General features: G+C 38.7%; 1 protein-coding gene and 1 long non-coding RNA gene across 9 annotated transcripts in view; one reads left to right on the forward strand and one right to left on the reverse strand.

Moving 5' to 3' along the window:
• The window catches only part of LOC145977041 (uncharacterized), a 112,580-nt gene that overhangs the window by 83,125 nt on the left and 7,084 nt on the right, over positions 1–22,371 (reverse strand). For all 4 annotated transcript variants that reach the window (XR_014440392.1, XR_014440391.1, XR_014440393.1 and 1 more), the window contains exon 2: positions 4,612–4,758. This is a non-coding gene — a long non-coding RNA (uncharacterized LOC145977041). The remainder of the gene's footprint in view (positions 1–4,611; positions 4,759–22,371) is intronic.
• Positions 1–22,371, forward strand: part of Grh (grainy head) — a 103,966-nt gene that overhangs the window by 30,664 nt on the left and 50,931 nt on the right. The window lies entirely within an intron of this gene.

Consider the following 22,371-nt stretch of genomic DNA (forward strand, 5'->3'; position numbering starts at 1 on the left):
GTTGTAATGTATAAATGTTCATTATATTAATAGTGTCAACATGAACATCGAAAGCGGAATCATGGCGTTTCGCGAGCGGAATATTAATCTGTCTATATCGTAAAGCTAGATAATTTCTCATGTTTGGCGATGAGAAACCACGCCGAAATAAATCTTGCTGCTTAGTAGAGATAAATCTTTACAAAGTTGTGTCTACTGACATTTGATATGGATGTGTTTGCATGTAATTAACGGTTCCTGAAGATAATTAATTTTGGCTAAACTCACAACTGGCCATCCAAGTTGTTTCAAACATTCATTTTAATTTATAATGTAAATTTATTCAAAGTGCTACATATGTGATTTCTACTTTGATACGTGACACTATTTTCACATAATCTTAAGAATCATTTTTCGTGAGGAGAAAGCATTTGTGATATTTATTACAGCCAAATTCCACGTAAATGTAGCACATAATTCTTTAAAGCATAAAAGCAGCTTTGAAAACAAAATTTGGTCACAATGATTGTTCTAACGGCGAACTGGCTTTGCAATTACCTCGCGATAAGCATTATCTATGCATGTCGCGAGTATCTTTCTCTACTTAGTTTTAAGTACGTAATCGCAAGAACTCGCATGCTAACGAGACCGCACGTTTTATCGAGGTGCAACATGTCTATATATGTGTATGCGATTTCCTGCACCGTTTTTCCTAGCAGTAGTTTCGGAGATAATCGAAGATTCTAGATTTTCACAGAAAAATCGACGCACCGTCGTATCAAACGTATTTTAATAAATTCACGGATTAGCCTGAAAATTGCGCGACCATATCGACGATAATAAAGCGCGTCGGCAATTATGTCACGATAAACGTCGTTCCGTGCGCGTTATCTTTAATGTTGGTCTCGAAGTGGTTACATCCGGTCGTTTCAACGGAACATGTATCGCAGGAATAGCCTTCTCATCAACGAGCACGAAGCGCGATCTCGATGGCGCGCGTATTTCGCGAATGTGTATGCGCCTTCGCTCTTCGTTTATAAAGAGATTCGTTTCACTATCAGAGGTGCAACGACACGCTTATCTTAATGGCTGATATATGAATTCCTCCATTGCCCCTCTTTGTATACTAATCACCTTTTGTAAAACGTCATCCGATATTGTATCTGAGTGATTTCTCAAAAGCAATAACGATAATTTCAGGTTGATTTAATGAGTAATGAAAGAACGAAATGGATAGTCCGTGATAGCATTGCATCTTGCACCTATGAAATCCATACGTGCTCTAGAAATTTTTTATTGACTAGATGATTCGTCACGTTTTTTATTGCCACTAATATCTTCCTATCACGTAAAAACATGTATTTGAATATTTAAGTAATGACTTGATTGAGAATAAGTTTATGCAATATATGTGAGAACATTTCCTAAATAATGAAATAATAACGGCGTTTCAATATACGAAGATATTTTTATTTGTAAATTTACATTTGCATAACTTTTCCTTTCTTCCTTTCTTCTACTTTCACGATATAATAATATTCGTATAATGATGTTCTTATGACAAGTCTTAATACGAGGAAGAAAGGATTCAAGGCAGAGAAAAAAAAGTTCAATTGAATAAATCAATCTATTCCTAATGCAATATAACTCATGCATTAGAAAGTCATAACTCGGAGTCAAGCTATTTAAATTACATCACAATGTTGCATGTCCAATAAAGTGCATATGACAACTATTCATTCAGATAATAGAGGCAGAACACTTTCCCGATGAAAGATACAGTTTGCCGTTGAACTGACGCGTATTTACTGATGACATTTGACTCCAAAATATGTTCCGGTTAGATCTTCTGACCTCCATGATGTATTAGAAAGTCATCATATCAAGTTTTCTCTATGCAGATGTATACAACGCGCTATAGAAATTTGATTGCTTTATTAAAAACAATACTATCAATCATAAACTGCATGTAATAACAAAGATGTCAGGCGAGCTATTAATGCATTTTATGAGACTAATAAATATAAATTATGATTTAGGTAAAAAAGAAGAGTAAAAATTTAACTTTGCAAAACATTCACAAGTATCTTATGTCTCTCTAAAATATCCACTTTACTTTTAATTATTTAATCAAAATGTTCTTATATTTAAATAGTAAATGTAATATGTATTGTTTAGTAATTTTAATTTTACAGAAAATATTGCATGAAAATACTAATTTACTTGGATTTTATACTCCAATTAATTCAGCTTCAACATTCCAGCATTCGAGTAAAATCCATAGATATTTATGCTATCAATGTCATCTATATTTTAAAGTTGTTTACAAAGATCTATTTTTCTTTATTCCTGTCCCCTGTCCCCTGTCACCGTCGACGATCCCCATCAATTTCGCGACGTCCTTCCAAGGAACTCGCTTGATTCGCCTCCAGGTATCTCGTTGCGTACACGCAACGACATGCGTGCTCGAGACGCGTGTACAAACGGTGTAAAGAAGAAAAGGAAATGTATATAACCTAAGCCTATCTATCGTGCTCCGTGTGTTCGATAGAAAGAGAGAGAGACAGAGAAAGAGAAAAGAGAAAAAGAGAGAGCAAAGAAACAACGCGAAGTAGTGCGTGCCTTGCCTCGCGGAGGGAGAGCAAGGAAAGAGAAAAAGAGAGTAGAGCGGAGACAGGGCGTGGTCCCCCAGCCTTGCGCTCTTACTTATAATTATATTTATTCGCATAGCGTATACGTATGTGGCTGTAGCCATTGATATACGATCGCGGCGAGGTCTCGGCTTACCGCAGCAAGAGCTGCATCGTAGTGCATTGGAAAGGTGGCACGGAGGAGGAGAGAATCGGACCTCGTGATTTCGGCATTGAACGAGGACACGGCACAGGTGTAATCGTCAGTGACGGCAAACGCACACACATAATGACGAGAAGTTTAATTCTTAAGTAATACGCTTTTCTTTCGTCTGATTTGGTCTATTATTCATTTTCTGATATGATCTCTTTCATAATTCTACAAATTTATTTTTGTTATAAAAACGTCTCGAGAAAAAATTGTTGCCTTATACTGTTAAAAAAAAAAATTGCAAAACAATTTAAGGATATATGTCTAGCTTCAGTTTTTTGTATCCAATCTTACTATTCAATTATTTCTTAATACATAATAATTTCTAGCTGCTTGAATTTGTTGCGAATCGAAAAAGTATTTTATGTTAATTTTATTTCACTAAAAAAATATAAACGTGTCTGAATCTTCAATTCTCGACTATCTTTAATACGCGCGTTTCTTTGGATGTTGAATCAAATCTTCTCTCGAGATCTTCTCTCGAGATGTGATGTCGTGTAAAAAAAAATAAAAGGACGAAGTTCGTGGTCGGTCGTAAAAATCGGGAAACACTCTTTCGGCCGCCACTTCAGATAAGGGAAGCCTTGACCTTTCCGAAATTTTCGATTTACGACGCGCGACCGATGCACGACAAATTATATAGGAGCCAGTGTTTGTCTCGAAGGCCACGATGGTAATTTAAATAAATCTCGACTATATGTTTTGAGAAACTGAGCGATTTATTTTCATCAAGATGAAAGAAAGAGGGAAAGAAAGAGAGAGAGAGAGAGAGAGAAAGAAAGAAGCTCTCCCGTGAAAATTACTTCAGTTAATCCGGTCCAACGATGTCTTAATAATAACAATTTCTCGTACGCACTGAGAAGCATGAATGTAATGCGGTCGATATCATAGTAATTTGAACATCATCTTAAATGCTTCGAAGATGGGTACTTTAATAGGCCGCGTATGATTAACGCATTATTAGCGCACGCACGCTGCTCTATTACGAGCCAGTGAATAACAATTCATATTTTCTGTAAGCAGGCGGTAAATCCGGTTAAAAGTATCGCTTCTTATACCTCACCCGCTACTTTCGTTTCTGAAAATGTTGTAACGCTGGCTATTAGTGATAATAAAGCGCTGCGAGCGTCTTTCGATGCACTTGCAGGATGCTTAAACAGCCCTCGTGTAATCCGGAATGATCGCGAGATTGGGCCTGGAGAAATAATTCAAACTGGAAGACGACGATTATCGAGGCGATTAATATTTACTTGCAACACCAACTCGATATATAATTTATCACTTCGCGAAAGTGGGTACAGTTTATCGGAGGTTTAAACGACAGAAATCCGCAACTTTGTGCATGATCGTAAAGGAATGCAATCGCCGGCATGCAATTGCCGGCACTTTCGCGAACTCTTTTTTCTCCTTCATGGCTATGAGACTCGTAATAGGATGTACAAAGACGAACCTAGCAAGCAGCGTACTTCAAAGGAAAGGAACAACAAGCAGTTGGGGTAGCGGAGATCGAGAAATGAGAAAAAGAAGTCCAAGAAGGTTTGCGAGCACGTCGACCATGGGATACTGCCACCGTTCCAGGTGGTACTCATATACAAATTATGATAATGACCGATCGATTCCCCTTAGCTCGTCATTCTGTTCTCCGTTCCTTTCTTTCTTCTCTCTCTCTCTATCTGCCTTTCTCTCCCCTATCTACGCATATCGTCGCGAACCCTCGTAAGGCCGTTGCTGCCCTTGTGCATTCGCGCGCAATTAGCTCCGTCTTCCTCACATGCGCTGGACGAGACTTACCTTTGATATTTTGATCCGATGCGTAACACGATACACGGACGATGCACATCCACAGGAATTCGTTGATATTATCGGAGCGTCGATCCTCTTCTTTTCGAATACTTCTTGGATCTTTATTTGCAATAACAGTGAGTCCAACATCGATACCTGAAATCCAATAGGAAATATCGAGCGTAAGAAGATTGAAAGAAAGAATTTCTTTCTAAGAATTTGATGTAAGCGACAGATACATACTTTCGATGAACTTTCAATGATACTGAATTTGCAATTATTAATTCATAAATTATAAATGATATTACAGTTATCTCTATCGAAATATTATGTAAGAGAAAGTAGATAATTAAAAGTTAATCTCTTCCAAAATAGGATTTTGTTTACGCACATTTTTGTAGTCATCTTTTCAATCATTTGTCTTAATCCATCATTACAGGAAGTTTCTACCGTAATTACCACAAAATTATTTTCTGCACTTGTATGTGTGTATGTGTATATATATGTGCACACGCGCAAAATGCCTGTCGGATCCTTGTCATTCTCTCATCGTTGCTGACTTTCGCAGACACTGCCCATCCGCGGTTTACCTTTGATATTATAATCTGTCTCTCAACTGAAATACGTGACACGGAACTTAAATCGTTACACGCGCACGTACGGCGTTTGGACCGAGTTAACTCGCGGTTGTTCCGCGTTCGCTTTAATTAATATGTGCTGCGATCGGTGTATTGGATGAAACACGAGAGACGTTTAAATGCATTCAGAAATTGTGGAAAAGATCCGACATCAACGCGATAAAATATAAAGAAAATTTTGACATAAATTTTTTCCATACAATTTTTAATTTATATAAATCTTTCTTTACATATATATATTTTTATATATATAATTAATTTTACAAGAGTAATAAATTTTTTTCGCAGCATGCGTCGACAACACAGCATACATTGTAAAAACAATTGTGTCTTCCTTCTTGTAAATGATGCGAAACAAGATATTTATACATTTTGCTTCACGAAAGGAAATATGTTTCTTGAATACGAAATAAAATTTTATCTCAGTTGGATTTTACACGGAGGATGTTCGCTCAGAGAGATGAGTGCGATGTCCAACGCACATCTAACAAGCTCGCGGGGCGAGCAACGTCGCAAGCGAAGGAAAGCGATAACGTAGTAAGCGATAAGCCGACAGTTTAAGACACGCATCGGCGAATTGCATTTGCGTCGAGTGGCGTTTATTTATGGTGGGCCGCCGTGCTCGCGGTACGCACGTGCGTTTTCTCGCACAAAATGTCACGGAGTCTCGCGTCGCTGCCGCATTACGAACACCGCGAAATAATCCGCGGTTTCACGCGAGAGATAACACGCGTGTGCGTGCCCCGCACACACACACACACACACACACACGAGCGTGTATCCCAAAGGCCTTTCAAACGTTGGCGGTATATCAGCACTTTTTATCGTTACAACGCGCAGGCCTTTCGAACGTCCGGACGGTATATCAGCGTTTTTATCGTGTAACCATTAGCGCGCGCGCGTACGACCTTTCGCGATCGGTCGATTCGTAACTCCGATTACCGGGCAAGCGATAAAACCTTATGAACGTCGGCTTGATTATGCCTTTTCCAACGATCTGTAATCGCGATCGATATCCAATAGCTGCGTGCACATTGGCAAACGATAAGCGATGTGCTGTTAGCGGTGAGCCGTGGATAAGCTCACTTATTAAGCCTTCTATCATAAAGGTGGAAAATGGAGGAAGGATAATGAAGTTAAAAGAATAATTTCTTTATCATATATCACACGCAATCAATTTGTTATACATATATCTCCATTAATCTGAAAAATTATTCTTCGAGCGTTATCTTTTATAAAGTAATATGAATCATGTTGTATAAATCAAAATTTTATCGATCTCCTAATTTTAAAATTAGTATAATACGGTATTGCAAGCTAAATATCGTAAAATAATATATTAATATGTAATTTGTAATAATTAGATTCAGTATTGCTGAAAAGAAGAATAAAATAATTTCAATATCTTATTATACGCTTTTGTCAATTATTTTACTGATTTTATTCTGCAGTCGTTATCAGGAAATGAAAGGCCGTTAAAAACCGTGAAGTTTGACATTAGCGGAGATCTAAATAGATGCAGCACATACAGAACTTCAATATATCGCGTTGAAAATAACCGGACGTCGATATTCACCATAAAATTCAGTGTGACAAAGTATCGCGTTCAAGAGAGAAACGTTGGCTTTTAGTTCATGAATCAATATAACGCATTCATTTGGTCGTGCATTAGTATACAAAACGCATTCATAAGTCTTAGCACTTGCGAACTTTTGATTATTCAATCACCGTATGTTGAATGGTGAGTCTTGTAAAATAATATATGTAATTGTGCTAATTTTTTATGCCTTATTTCGCGCGAGAAACATTTTAAACATAGATATCGGCGAATCGATCATCTTCCAATTCCGATTTTATGATTCTTAATTAAGCGCATAAGAAGTTGTAAGGAAAAAATATATATAATAAATGTTATTTATATTTTTATATATTAATAATAAAAATATTATTTTATATAATATATATAATAAATGTAATACAGATAGCAAAATAAATCTCTATTTTAATTAGAATGAATTCATGATTACAAAAAAAGGCTTAATAATTTTTATCGCGACTATTCCTATCAATAAACTCACGCGACACGTCAAAACAATAAGTATCTTACATAACACTTTGATATTGTATAAATTTATTGGCGAATAGATTGAAAGGACATGTATGATTCAGATTAAATACATATGCGCAACACGTATATTTTACGTTGCTGCAACTTTATATCAGAATCTCTACGAACACTCCATATTGCATCCTAATCTCATAGATCCGCGATCAATCACGTTTATGTCCCGTCATAAATCGCGATGATTGACGAATACATAATAATTAACACAGCTTTTAATGATGCTTCTATAAAAATAATTAACTTCCATAATCAATCATCAATCAATCTAGACTATAATGCCGCTTGAGTGTCTGTACATCATATTTTATCAAATAGTATAAACTATACTTGATACACACAACTCTTTGTGCGCACTCTCTCTCTCTCGATCTAGACTCTGCAGATTAATTACACGTTTTGCGAGTGGCAATGTTGACGAGATCAAGATTGTTTTGACATAGAGTACAAAAATACTATTCAGATATAGATTAATACGAAGCTACTTATGTCATAAAAATGGACGTATAATGGCTATATTATTTTTTTCTCTCTCTTTTTTCCTATCTGAAAAATATCACTTATATATGTATAATCTATAAGTATTGTCGATTTTATCGTATTAATAGTTTTTGGATTCTTTTAGTAGCGCATTAATATATTAACATTATTCCTTCATCTATCTCGCGTGTGGATATTATTAAATTTCCGCGTATAAAACTAGCTAATCAAATTACGCTTGCATAATCGTATAACTGCTCGGAGAGCCTGAGAGTCTTTGGAGAGTCTCTCGATAAATCGATAGTTTATATGCGTTCATAGACATGGTTTAATGATGCTATAACGACAGCAGAGGAGGAGAGAGAGAGAATCGATGAACTTTTGCCTATCGCACAGTACCCTCCTTGCAACAGAATCGTAGATCACAGGATCTACGCCGCATGACAGGATCTATCGTCAATCAGTATGGTTATCCTTGGGGAGAAAAAAAGAAATATTGCTTTTAATGCGCGGTCGGTTAATCGGGAAAGGATTTCTTGCAAGAACGGCCATAATTAATAAAAGACTCCGGCCACATGCACGCATTGTTCCCGCCGTTGGTCGATTATGTAAATAGTATAAAAGCATTAATAAAGTAACGGCGATATGTGTACATCGACGCCCTCTTACCTCCTCGTAATAATGCGCCATTTGCATTAATAATAATAACTTCTAGCGATTTTATCGACGAGATTCTAAGCGGTTAAAGTTGTTTTTTACATTGTGGCATCTAGGATAATGCATGGCCTTTGCAAGAAGATTCTGTTATAATAGAAATTTCTCATTTTCGTAACGTACCTCTTCTTTTCTCTCATCGAAGCAAATACGATTGAGGATATATCTTGTCGTGCAGATCCTATCTACAATTCTGTTGCGAAAAGCATATTCTGCAGCAGATAAAAAGCCATTTCTTCTTCTCTCTATTCTGCAATGTAACTCGCAAGAAAGTTTGGTATATAATGCCATATTTGAGAGTAAGAAGAGAAAAGCATATTCGATTCTTATTTAATTTTAGTTTAGAAAGTAATTTTATGACGTTGTCCAAGTAACTTGCTTTGCTAAGAATTAAAGAAAAAAGAAAAACAAAATATTGAAAACGGAATTTTGCCTTGAAAGAAATTATTTTGAAAATAGAATATTTAATATAATTTCGCGTCACATCCGTAGATTACGAAATTGCGGAAGTCTTGGCGATCATGAATTAGATATCATCATCGTACAGGAAGAAAGATTTATCTTAATGCGCGCAACACGACGCATCTCTGCGTGCATGTGTGCACGTGTGTATGTGTGACGCGATTATATTAAAAATTTTCACCGGCGTAACTCGGCGCGATGCGCGAATACAGTTTACCATAATTATATAGCGCTCGCGCAAGCTGCGCCGGCTCCGCGCGCGCGCGCACAAAAAAGAACAGTAAGACTATCTATATTTTATCAACGTAATTAATATCGGCTGACGGGCATAAACTTCAGCGCAACTTCCAACGAATTAAATGTTACTTACGCATGTAACTTCGCGTAATCATTAACGGCGACTCGCGCTCTAAGAAACGTACGACTTTTCTCGCACACCGACCAATAATTATACTATCTGTATACTTCAGCGTACCGTTAATGTATGTGGTTGCACGTTCGATATGTTACGAAAATTAAACGCATAAACGGCGTATATCGCCGCGACGCGTATTACTCCGTCTAACTCCTGACGTTGCTGGTCGGAGTCGCTGTTATGTAAAACAGATTCGTACTCGCATGAATTCTAATACTTTGGTAGGTAACAGTATACACAAGAGAGGCGCTCATGCACATAATTTCAATCTAGTTATCCGGCGCTTGTAGCCCTATGCGAGAAATACACGTATAATATAGGGAATAGCGAAATACGCCTTCCTATTTTCCCTGCAATTTGAAATAATATCCACAATGAATTACATATTCGCAGCTTCGATCTAGAGCGACATGTTACCGGCAATTTTAATGTTACCGCATATGTTGTGAAACAAAGTCTTGGGACAGGAACGTATCTAACGCTGAATGCGCGTTGATACGAGCCTACAAATTTTCCCGCGTTCGCTGCTCATTTATACGAATTGATTCGCAAAGGATTTTCCGATCCTTTCGCACGAGATATGCCTAAAATTTGTACCGCCGCGGACGCTAATAGCGCGAGAAAATCCGGTCGATGACCTTAATGCAAATGTAATTACATAATGCGGAAAAATGTGTAGATTACCGGCGATAATCGCCACTTGCTGATAAATATAAACTAGCTAATTTCCATCTAATTACGCGGTATGGAAAGTTTACGGGCGTCGCGCAGACAGTCTCTCCGCGCGACTTTGCGGTCAATAATTGAAAACGGTCGTCCGATAAACCCGCATATGTCCATGCGCGTACTCTTTAAAACGTCAGTCAACGTCGCCGACAATCAAGGTTGCCGCGTTTTCGAAACGGAATTCGAATACAACGGGAATAATGCTTACGAAGATTGTTATCGAGAAACGAAACTGAAAAGAGTGGCATAAAATGCGGAAATTTTTTCAAACACAAACGATAAGAAATTAATCAATGCGAATGATAAAACGGAAATGCTCGCAAGACATAGTCAACATGCGACAATCGATCTGTAATCGACGTGTATAAACGATGTGTCGAACGTTCATGGAGAATAGCAATTTGCCAAATTACAACTCACAGTTCGCGCGCGCAAGAGAGGGAGAGAGAAAGGAGCATGCTATAATTTAAGAAAAGCTGTGCGGTACACCATGACGAAATCACAGTGCAAACACACTGTAATTATAGCAGGCAATATTTAAATGTTCTATATCGGTCAATAATACCGTCGTACTAGCATTCCGCGTTTGTGCGTGAATCTACAATCAAGAATCTTATTCGTATCGCGTTTTTAATCAATATAAATCGCGTTTTCAATCAGTATAAATCATTTACAGCTTCAATCGAGCAAAAAAAATCAATACATACATTGCCCTTTTTTAAATTCGAAACTCTGTGTATGGACAAATAATCGCATAATATTTAAATCGATCGCGCACACAAACACATGTAAGAGATAGGGGAATGGCAATATATCTTATCATTGAATTATCGCATATAATGGAAGCAATCGGAACAAATGGCCTGTCATATTGGCCGGATTCTGGCTCGAGAATGTCTCTCTACGCAAATGGCATTTGCTTGCGTTCCAATCGCGATCGCACGCACAACCGGTGCAACGTATCGTCGATGAATATCGTCGCTGTTCGCGAGGCAAAGATTTGTTTTAATACTCTCAGCCGGGTCTCGTTCGATGGTTACAGGCCCATTAAAAGTGTTCCCGAGTGCGTACACACGGGGCGTTCCCGATGCGCCTTATTCACGGCATAAACGCACGCGGCATGCAGATTAAACGATGCAGCAGCGAGAGGGAGGCGCGAAATGCAACGAAATCGGGAAGTAGAAACGGGAGGGAAGAGAATGAAAAAGAAAGAGAGAGGAACGCTTATTGCGCGCGGCATAAGCGTAGATTAAAGCGGAACACTAAATTCGCGCGGGTTATGTGCACCTCGCTTCTCCACGTCCACATAAAGAGCGTTTACGTATACGTATCCGCGTGTTCCTTATCTCGAAAAGCATGAAAACAGATTCTGCAGAAGCTGATAAATTAGTAATGAAAATGTCACTTGCGATATCACGTGGGCGGACTTGATGAAACTGGAAGGAAACGAATTAAGACCAGTTCTTGTAAAGTTCATTTGTAGTTAAATTATTTTTTCGTTTACCTCCATATCTCGTACATGTGTGCGCTCGATAAAATGTAAACAAAGAGAAAAAGGCTTAAATGTATTTCATCGTGAAGATGCGATAGTAGATGGATAAAATCCTTAAAATTTCTGGATGCCATAAAATCATTTAAGATAATTTTTTTATCATATACTTTTTTATTATATTATATTATAATTTTGTTTTTCAACTTAATATATTCATTTTAGCTTTGAATTATTTTATGCAATATCAATATAACAAGCAAAACAATGTTTCGAGATATCAAATCATTAAATATACAGATAAGTAAATAGTTTTATCGAAGATCAAATACTATGCTAATGTAAACAACAAAAGAACCGCGTCTTTTCCTGCATGAGATCCTGACAGACCTGCTCTTCGGATCTGTATATACGCACTGTTGACTTAATGTATCACGACGCGACATCCGACTTTCGGTGTCGTGGAGAGGTATTCGAGCAACGAGAGCACACTCCCGCTTTTCCAGTGCTCGCTTGTGCGAAAGTGATCGTTTGATTCGGGCATTATTCGTTCGAGGCGTTCAACCGGAAACCGTAGCAGCGCTGGTGCACATTACGTAAACCACACTGTATATATGTGAATGTTGCTCTTTATAAATTTATATAATACGACGGTTCAATGTGCATAACGTCGCGTTGCACCGTGTCTCGTTAAATTGAATTTCCTCGCAATTATGGTACCGGAACGAATTTTCGCATCTCACATTTTATCTCGTCAATTAAAATTTTTGCGAAGCTTTCCGCTGATATCGCGTGTAGCTCTATAATTATTTTCGTTTCGCGTTACTTTGCCGACTGATATCCAACTCGAGCAAATGGTTGTATGAACAAAAATATTAGGATGTATTTTATATGTATAAACAGAAAAATATTATAGACACAATGTATGTTTTACATGTATAAACAGAATCACTATTCTCATAAAAATTTTCGAGAAAGTTGCGGCATGTCAAAAGTTTGACATATATCTTTCGCTATCTTTCCGGAAATCCCTATGAATATCCATATCAAAGCTTTGAGGCCTAATAATATTTCGTGTCACGGATATTCCATGTTTCATCGTACAAAAACACACGTTTCATTACATATCAAAAAATTAGATTGCCACCGTGCGTGGAAATTAAAGTGTAGTATCCCTAAAAATATCTCTCTCATCAAAATTCGTTATGGCGTACATCGGTAGTCCGATATGAATACCGGGAAGAGGAAAGTTTTCGACAAACGAGCGCGAAGAAGGGAAGGTGGACCGAGACGGCAGGCTAATAAAAGAGCTCACTCTGACATTACTGTCGCAGCAGACGCGAGTGGATACTCGTTTACTCGGAGATATCTGCGGTAGATCTCTCTTTCTTGGCGGCGCACGGGTAGATACGCGCGACGCGGTCTTTTATTTACAACGACAATGACAAACGTAACGACAATTCATGGTTATACGTGTCCCGGCCTCCGTCGTTGCCGCCGCGGCCATAACGCGCGACGTCGTTTTTGTAAGGCGCGATAAGAATTCGAAAAGAGACCCAATAAATCGCGAGGGAAACACACAGGTTTCAGGCACAAAAGTCTACCTGATGAAAATGGTAAAAAACAAAGCTAGGATGACAGAAAGTTTCGTTGTCGAATTTTTTATAGCGCATGTTTGTTTCTTTTAACATGGATGGGAGAAGTTGTATCGTTCATTAATATGTAAAATATGGGTGTTTATGAGAACGTGTTTTTACGGAAAAATATTCAATTTTTCTCATTAACTGAACGTCAATTCGACTCATTAACTGGACGTCAATGGCATCTGATTAAACTCTAAGCAGGTATATATATGGATATATGTTTGGTATTGAATGTAAAATGCATGTTATTAATATAAATGTTCATGCTAAGTATAGCGATAAAACGGAATACGTATATTATCGTTCAATATATTCCCGTCCAGCATATATTTTACGTACTCTATCTATACAGATTCATCTATCAAGTGCGATGCACATCGTCGCATATTGAACATTTTGCTATAGAAATCACCAATTATTAATGCATGCATATTTGAACATAAGCGTCGTGTAGCATACTATATCATAGATAAAAAAATACACACTTGTAGTAAATCTCTTACATCACTAACATTCATTATATTTTAGTAGAACACAAATGACAAAAATTTTTACTTTTTTTGGCTTTTTTTAGTTATATATCTAGATTTTATAAATTAGTGTTCTAGTTAATATAATCTATAGTTAATATTTTCTCTACATCTCTGCAAAAATTAATTCTTTTAATTGATTTGAGATATCGATGTATTTTCTCCTATTTTCCTTTAATTAAAATTTACCTTATTTACACAATTATAAGTTGCAAATATCTGAAAATTCATGATGAAGAATCGTTTACATAATAAGAAAGAAAAATGTCACTATAAAAATATAATATCTTCATTATATAAGTCATGGCTGACCCGCGCTTCTTTTCACTACTTAAAATTACGCCAAAGTGAACTCGTTTATCGCCCAAGGCATTATGTGTATGTGTGTGTCCCTTAAAGGCCTGTAAGACCTGTTTTATACGTGATGATAGTAATTTAATTAGAACACTATTTAATCCTGTGAAAATCGTTAGGGACACAACAGATTTACTGCTAATGTAAGAATCTTTACAAAAATACTGAGATAGAATTTATACGCAATATAAATGTATGCATCCCATACGCGTGCAACATATTTTATGAAAGATTATATATTACTTGTATTCTATAAATTTCTATATTAATGAAAAATTTATTTTTATTAAGAAAGAAGTAATTTTATTTCGCATTCATGTTAAAAATCAATCTGTTTATACATTATATGGCCATCATACTTTCTTTTTCACATTTCTATCAAGTTTTGTAATATGTCATTTTCTTTTCTCCATCTTTTTTTACTCGTAGTTGCTAATAGTAAATATATCACCTGTATGACGCCTAAATGTCGTGGAATTAATAATGGCAATAACATAATGTATTAAAATAAATTCAAATGCTCTCATACAAAAGATCAGTAATAGTTGTTTATAGCTATTTTCTACTCAACCAATCATTGATTTTAATCGATCTTTTTTTCTTAAATCTCGCATCTCGGCGCGAATCAAAACCCGCAAATTTCGTGTGGGCATAAAATTTCTCGTCTTGACGAATATCATGTATATCGTCGCTTCATTAACAGCTGAATCCGAACGCAGAGATTTCACTTGATTAACAGTATCTATCTCTCTATCTACGATTCCCTTTTCGTCCCTTGCTCTCGTCTCGTCTCTTCTCGTCGGGTATGCGAGTCTCTTGAGCCGGACTGCGCACCCGATCAGTCTTGTTATAGGAACGAGATCGACACTCAGGATTGCTTATAAGCGTAACGCGAACGACCGAAGATGGAAAAATGAACGGTCAACGACGAGCCGGTCGTGAAACTATCCTCTTATTTGCGCTTACGAACTTCGGGGCGCTCTCTTCGGCTTCGGTAAAATCGTCAATGGAGACGCCCAAGGTGAAATTCTCGAGCGACGACCGGCTTCCAGGGATCGTCGTTGTGCCCATCGTCGATCGAGAGTTCGTGAGAAAAAAGCGAAGGAAAGAGAGATGACGAGAAATGCGGAGAGAATCGGTGTTTTCCACGCCCGGGGTTTTGTGGCGAATCAATTAATCAGTCCGCAATTTGCCCTGATATCAATATGGCATGTCTGCTCGCAAGTTGCTCGCAGCAAGACTTTCCGATCGTCTTCGCAATAATTTCGATAATCTTTATACTATAAAAAACGTTGTTAATGATATAATTGATCGGAACATATCTCTCGAGAGAGAGCACAATAAAATTTCATCTAATAAATTAAGACTTATACGAGATGGACGTACACACATGTTTCAGCGGATAGCCTTCTTAGGAAGGACATGTCGGAATCGTTCATACGATCCAAGAAGGCGACCATAAATCTCCTCGTGTTTCGCACGCTTATAAAATATCGCATCAAACCACATGAGTAGATGCAGAAGATGTCGAAACAGGAAAATCCATGCTGTATTTAATGACTTTGTTTTTTTTTTATCAGAAAGACATAATAAAATAACTTGTGACATCTCGGTGAAACTTTCATCGAGTTTCCATTCGGACAAAAAAAAGATCAGAGAGGTACCGGGAATCTGTGTTTTCCACGCCTGAGGTTATTTTCGAACGAGCGATTTATTTGTGCCAGCGGGGACAATATTAAAACGTCAAGCGAATTTCTCTTTCTTCGTCGTCGGACGTTTATAATGTCCATGCAAGATACCCCAGAAGGCGTCAGTGGTTTTTGCATTATAAGCGTCCAAGGATGAAGAGGTTCTGGCAAATTAAGACAGCCTTGTTCTTAAGTCACTTTCAAATGAAGTTTAACGGGGTTTTAATTTCGAATATAGTTGCTAAGATAATTAATGTTAAAATTAAAATATTTTTGTATGAAAGAACATTATATTCAAATAATTAAAAAAATATCAATCTCGTACGTCAAGTCGTTAATCAAGTCATGTACATGAATAAAAGAAGTGATCGTTGATGAGAATCGTTCCATGATAAACTGTATATTCTGAGATAACATACTTTGATATATATGTTATTACACTATTCTCTTTTAAATAATGAAATGTGCATATTAAGCATTACGGGAAGAGATAATTAACATTAAAATTTTGATTCTGGAAAGTCGCAAACCTAAATAAACATAAACATAAACTTTCTCTCTTTAACAAGCAACAACGCACATCTATATATTTCGATCGGAGATTTTTTAATTATCTCGAAGCAATTAAAAAAGCCAAAAAATTTTATTATTTTTCTATACTATCTTATAAATATGGAAATCTTCGGGGATGAGGCTCTCAGCACAGATTTATGCTTTCTTATCGCTGTCATCGAAAATATGCTAAATATATTCCAGGAGGAGACAAGTTTATTTAATCCACAACTTGTCATTCAACGCGATGCGCAGCGTGAGATCCAATCGTATAACATCATCAAGAGCTGTAGTGTCGATTTGCACTTAGGCAAATGTATACATTAAATGTATATATTTTAAGCTTTAAGTATAAGCTTTAATTATGATAACGTAACACGCGCATCATGCGCATATCATCGTGTACAACGATAAAATATTCATATATTATACGAGTATTAGTGATATTTATTTATGAAAAAAAAATATCTCGCGGATTTTTCGAGGATAATTCAATTACCCCGGAAGAGTATTACTGCGCGAGCAACTATCTTCAGCTACCCTTGTATCTAATCTTAGGAAACCCCCGTTTACATTCTCTCTCTCTCTCTCTTTCTCCGAGTCGCGGCTGGTAGGGATAAAACGCGATCGCGACGCGTTAAATGTCCCCTCGGTGAAGTCACGCACGCACTCACGCATCTAGAGAACTAGGCGGGAGGAGAGGAAAGAAAGGAAGGAGGGACGTAGGGGACGCGTGCGTGATGAAGAAAGAGAAGAGCGTTGAGGAGGGATACGTAGAGAAGGAGAAGAATAGAGGGAAGACGAGAGACGGGAATGGCAGGGAGAAAGAGAGAGATAAAAACGTCTAAGCTGATCTACCTGAACGAAGCTACCAGTGGTCGTCGTCGTCTACGGGCGACACACGGGGGTAACCCGTACACTCGCGTGCCCGTCCGCGGCGGCGACGGCGGCACACGCATACGAAGTAACACGCGTATTCCATACGCGCGTAAGACGACAGAGCGCAACGCGCTATCGCGCTCGTATGGCGGCGATCGAGAGCACGCGCGCGAGAGAGAGGTCAGATAGTGCCGCGTGTATAGAGTGGGGAAGAAGGCGGGTCTGCGGCGCGACACGCATATACGAGTATATACACAGCATACATAGCGACACGCGTGTGGGCATACGCACGCACACACGCGCGCCACCGCCCCGGGACCGCGCGAGCAAAGCTCACACTTACCTGACAAGATGTAAGTTCAGAAACTGGAAGGTGCCACTTCTGCACAGTCCAATACAAGACACCGAACCGGAAAGTTCGTCCGAAAATTAGTCGACGCGCGTGACGACACCTCCGCTCGCAGCATTGCAGCGGGACCGAGTGTGTTGTTGGTGGCGGTGGTGGTTTGATCGTGCGGGACCGGAGGAAAAGAAGCGGAGGGAAAAAAAAGGAGAAAGAGGAAAGAGAAGAAGAGGACAGCAGCGCGACGAGTCGCCTCCGCTGGTCGAAGGTGGAGAAGCTGGAGGAGGAAGAGGCGGACGAGGAGGAGGAGGAGGAGGAAGAAGGAGGAAGAGAAGACAGCGGCGGTGGAGGAAAAGAAGAAGAGGAAGAGGAAAGACGGAGGATGAGGTGGACGGCGAAGGTGGAGGCGCGATAACGAAATGACCGGAGATACGTGAAAACGCGCCGAGACACGGAGAGAGACGGTGTCCGGATAGAGAAAAGTACGTCAACTCTGTGCGAAAAGGAAGGAAGAGCGAAGAGTTTTTTATCACGCGCTCGATTTTCCATTGCGACAATTTCGCCGGACGAACGAAATTAAACCGAATTCCGATCGTGAGTGATATCGTGGTGCGGTTGTATATCTTCCTCGTGTTCTTCTCCTTCCGTTTCATTCATCTTATCGATCGCGAGCGATCTCGTTCATATTTACGATGGTGTTTTGCGTGGCGCCGTCGTCGTTGACCGCAATGATCACGACGATGACGACGATAAAGATGATGGAGACGAGAGCGATCATCGAGAGGCATCGTATACGTATTGGATGATTATCATATTAATGAATGCACGCCGCTAGTCGCTCAGCCAGTCCGCAAGATCACTGACAAGGAGGAGCTTTCGCAAGCTCGAAAATCCATCGCCGGTTATCCATCGCGATCTTGCGCGAGGATCGAGAAACTTTTGATCGCGAAGACGATATTATGATCGAAAACGATTGAAAGAGGACACGCGTGCGAATGAAAAACCGAGTGCTTCGTAACGAGAAACAGAATAGTGAGTGCGTGGTTCCTAGCTCCTAGGTTTTCGCAGCTTGTGTTATCAGACTCGTGCTGCGCGACTCGGATACTTGTTTTGTTCGGAGTACTTAAATATCCAGCAGGATACGTCCAAGGGTCTCGACCTACTACGTTTGACATATCACGTGACAGCACTCGCCCGATAAAGCGAACCCGTAAGTCTTTACCTTCGATTGAATTGGGATTTCGATGGGCGCATGCGTAGGCACACCGGATTTCTCTTTCGATAGGGCCGGGTATCGGTATCGGTAATAAATTAACAGCTCGCACAAACGACCGTCTAAAAAATCGAGATCGAGAGAAACCGATATAATTTCGATGAGCTTGTATGTAGATTTTGAAATATATCGTTGGTATGCAAAGATAAATAAATAATATGCTTAATCATCAGGTATATTAGTAGTCAGGTATATTACGATAACAATGTGCATTAATCGAATTAATTCTGTCACTGGAATAAATACGATACCGATATATTTTAATAGATAAAATCAGATAGTAAAAGCATTACAAGTGATAATTATTTAATAAATTAAATGCGCGAAAGATTGCACTCTCAAAGAGATAAATGATGATTATCAATTATATTGCGACATCGCAATAAAAACAAGAATTGTTCTGGTTATACCATATCTTTCCGTATCTGAAAATTAAACTCGATGCAATTATATTGATTTCGCGGTGATTGCAATGCGAGCAGTAGTCATGCGTTTCGATCGACCTTGAGGTTCGTATAGACTCTTTTCGGATGGCGGTATCGGGACAGCATTCCTTCCAATGTTTTGCAATCCAGTCTATAATGCACGATCGACAATCTATTGCCCGCGGTAAAAGCATAGCAAGCCCGCATAGTATTCGATAAATATGATAAGCAGGTAAAAAAACATAAGATTTAAAAGTATAAGGAGAGAGAAAGAAATTGTGTAGTTCGACCATTCAACGAATATTACGGGAATAAAGTGATTTATCAACGTTACTATAAGTTATTTTCTATATGTGTTATTAAGTATAGGTATTTTTATTATAATAAACAAACTTTATTATATAATAAAAATATAAAGAAAAATTTCGCGAAAAAATTTCACTAAAACTATACATAAATATAATTCTAGCATTGAAAATCGTTAGATTAAATTTTAAAATTCAATGGTTAGACATGGACATATATCGTGTATCCGATAGTTTTAATTGGAATTGATGTTGTCCATCATAAAATCTTCCATCATAGAAAAACTGACAGATATGCAAATTTTATTCTTGCATGCGGATTGAATATTAATGATAATTCTGTCATCTTTAACCTTGCTATGTGAGAAACATCATATGGATGATTATTTCTTCAAATTTTTTAACATCAATAGCGCTTCTCTGGGAAACAGAATATTTAATCGATACTTTGGTACTTTATCATCTCTCAGACTGTCTCGAATATAGCCGTGTATCACATCGGCATGTCCTTAATTTTCTTGTTACATGATCAGCATTTTTCTATAATATGATTATTTTAAAGTTATCAAGTCATTAAGCGAACAGACAAATCGGCGCTTAAAGAGAAACGGTGTGTTTCCCAACAACAACAGTTGATAATGTCCAATTATCAATACCGCATTTGCTTCGATGTGTCTATCTCATTCTAATCATTCAGTCCTCGCCGTAATACTTCTGCACGAGAGATGATGAGTAGCGTAATAAAAACCGCGTAAATGAACAAATGAGGAAATACCGAGCGCGCTGTTTTACATCATCGAGAGACGAGGTGCAGATTGTCTCCGATTTTACAACGCGTCTCTATCATGCTAGATATTTATTTCATGCCGTGCGTGCCGTGTCGTATTTCTCGGTGTTTGACAACTGCTCGTCGACACTTTGCGATCTTTCTGTCCGCGCGCGGATGACCCCACCGTTTAATGCTTATGCGAAACGTCCAGCCCGATGCTAAAACGTCGGAATGGGGTCCGAATTTCCCATGGACTGCGCGCCTAATTATGTGTCCATGGGACACTCGTTCTATTATGGCAGCGAGCATTGCTGGTTACCCCTTTTATGCTAAGTGAGAGCGGACCAATAGATGACCCTCTGGAACGGGGTGACCATCCGCACTTGGACGGTCGCTCCCGGACACGCCGGACACTTCCCGCGACCATCCCCCGTACCCACAAAACTTCTTTCGCGCCTTTCACTATATAGGGTGACCCTCGAAATCGCGTTGGACAACACTCAGGACTATACGACCGGCCTCGCTGCGCTCTTGGCCGAGGATTACGCGTTGAATCTACGGTATTTAATACGCTATTTTACTTATTTTAAATTGACAGTGTCCTCATTCTTAAGTATCACAGATATAAATAGTGATAATATTATTGCAATTATTATTGCTGCAATATACTCGTAAATAATAGCAAATTAATATAATATGATTTGAATAATTTATCAATATGGTACACTAGATATAATGCATTTATTATTGATATTTATAAAACATGCGAGATATTGATAATATCTTGTGCATAAAATTGTAGTGTTTATTTTGCGCTCTCTAATAAAGATCTATTTTCGCTCGAGACACGCTACAAAAATACGCTATCGATATTATTTGCCCGTATTCTCGACATACTAATCTAATCGTCGCATGTAAATGTTATTAATAATCTAGACAGCATAATTTCACAACGTTGGAAACAACAAAATGGCAATAAGGAAAATGCTTCGGATACTGATTCATATAAATCGCGATAACCGCAAAAACGTAAATTACTTCGGCGTAGCTCTCTGAATTTTAGATTTCATAATGGCAACCTGTCGCGCGTACACATTCGCGATGCAAATACGATCCAATTTTCTAAAGATCGCACGTTGGCGAGCTCCGGCCTCTCGCAAGGACGACGAACACCGGCGTTGTAGACCCCGAAAGCCGGGCAAGTCAGTCATGCAGGAAAGTTTAATGACTACTAATGGGGCACCCTGTATGCAGGTAAACGCGCAAGGTCCCACAAGTCGGCGAACGTCCGTTGAAGCCTCGAGCGATCTCGGCGACGGTAATTCGTGATTCCATTGCGGGAACACGCACGCGGAGATGCGATATAGGGAAAAAAATCGAGGATGTACAATAAGGAAACGACGACGTCGCCGTCGTCCCGATCGATATCGTTACTCTATTAAATTTATTAATCGATAACTCACGAAAAGGCATTATGTCGCAAATTCTCTTAATATGATAATAACGTAATTATCGCAATTGTTGCGCTAGATAACCAGTTGATATTGGAACCGCGAGCTTAGTATTATTGGTGACAGTGCATAAAGTGTGCGAGAATAACTCTGCCCTTCATCGATAATTCGATCGATCGTTTCGCGAATAAGATTTCATTGGGTTCCGTGTCGAGACACGCGACAATCAACGCGCCGATTCTTGCACCAGCCAGTGTCGGTGTCCATCGACGGTGACACGGTGCGATTGGACACATTAATGCAACTTATCGCGACCAGATCCGTGTTTCGTGAAAGCGTTGAAGAAAAAAATTTCTAATTAGCGCGGCACGCGTGAATAAGCGCGAGGCGCCGCCGGATATCGTGTCGCTTATCGCGGATAACAGTGATACATAAATAATCGATCGTGACGTTTGCTCCGTAGCGTGTTAATTTACCGTTCTCGGCAGCATGGTTCGAGCGCGGGAAAGAA

Source organism: Camponotus vicinus, unplaced genomic scaffold, assembly GCF_025532165.1.
Source record: "Camponotus vicinus isolate PSW18456_S1 unplaced genomic scaffold, iyCamVici1.0 SCAF_9, whole genome shotgun sequence".
Taxonomy (NCBI): domain Eukaryota; kingdom Metazoa; phylum Arthropoda; class Insecta; order Hymenoptera; family Formicidae; genus Camponotus; species Camponotus vicinus.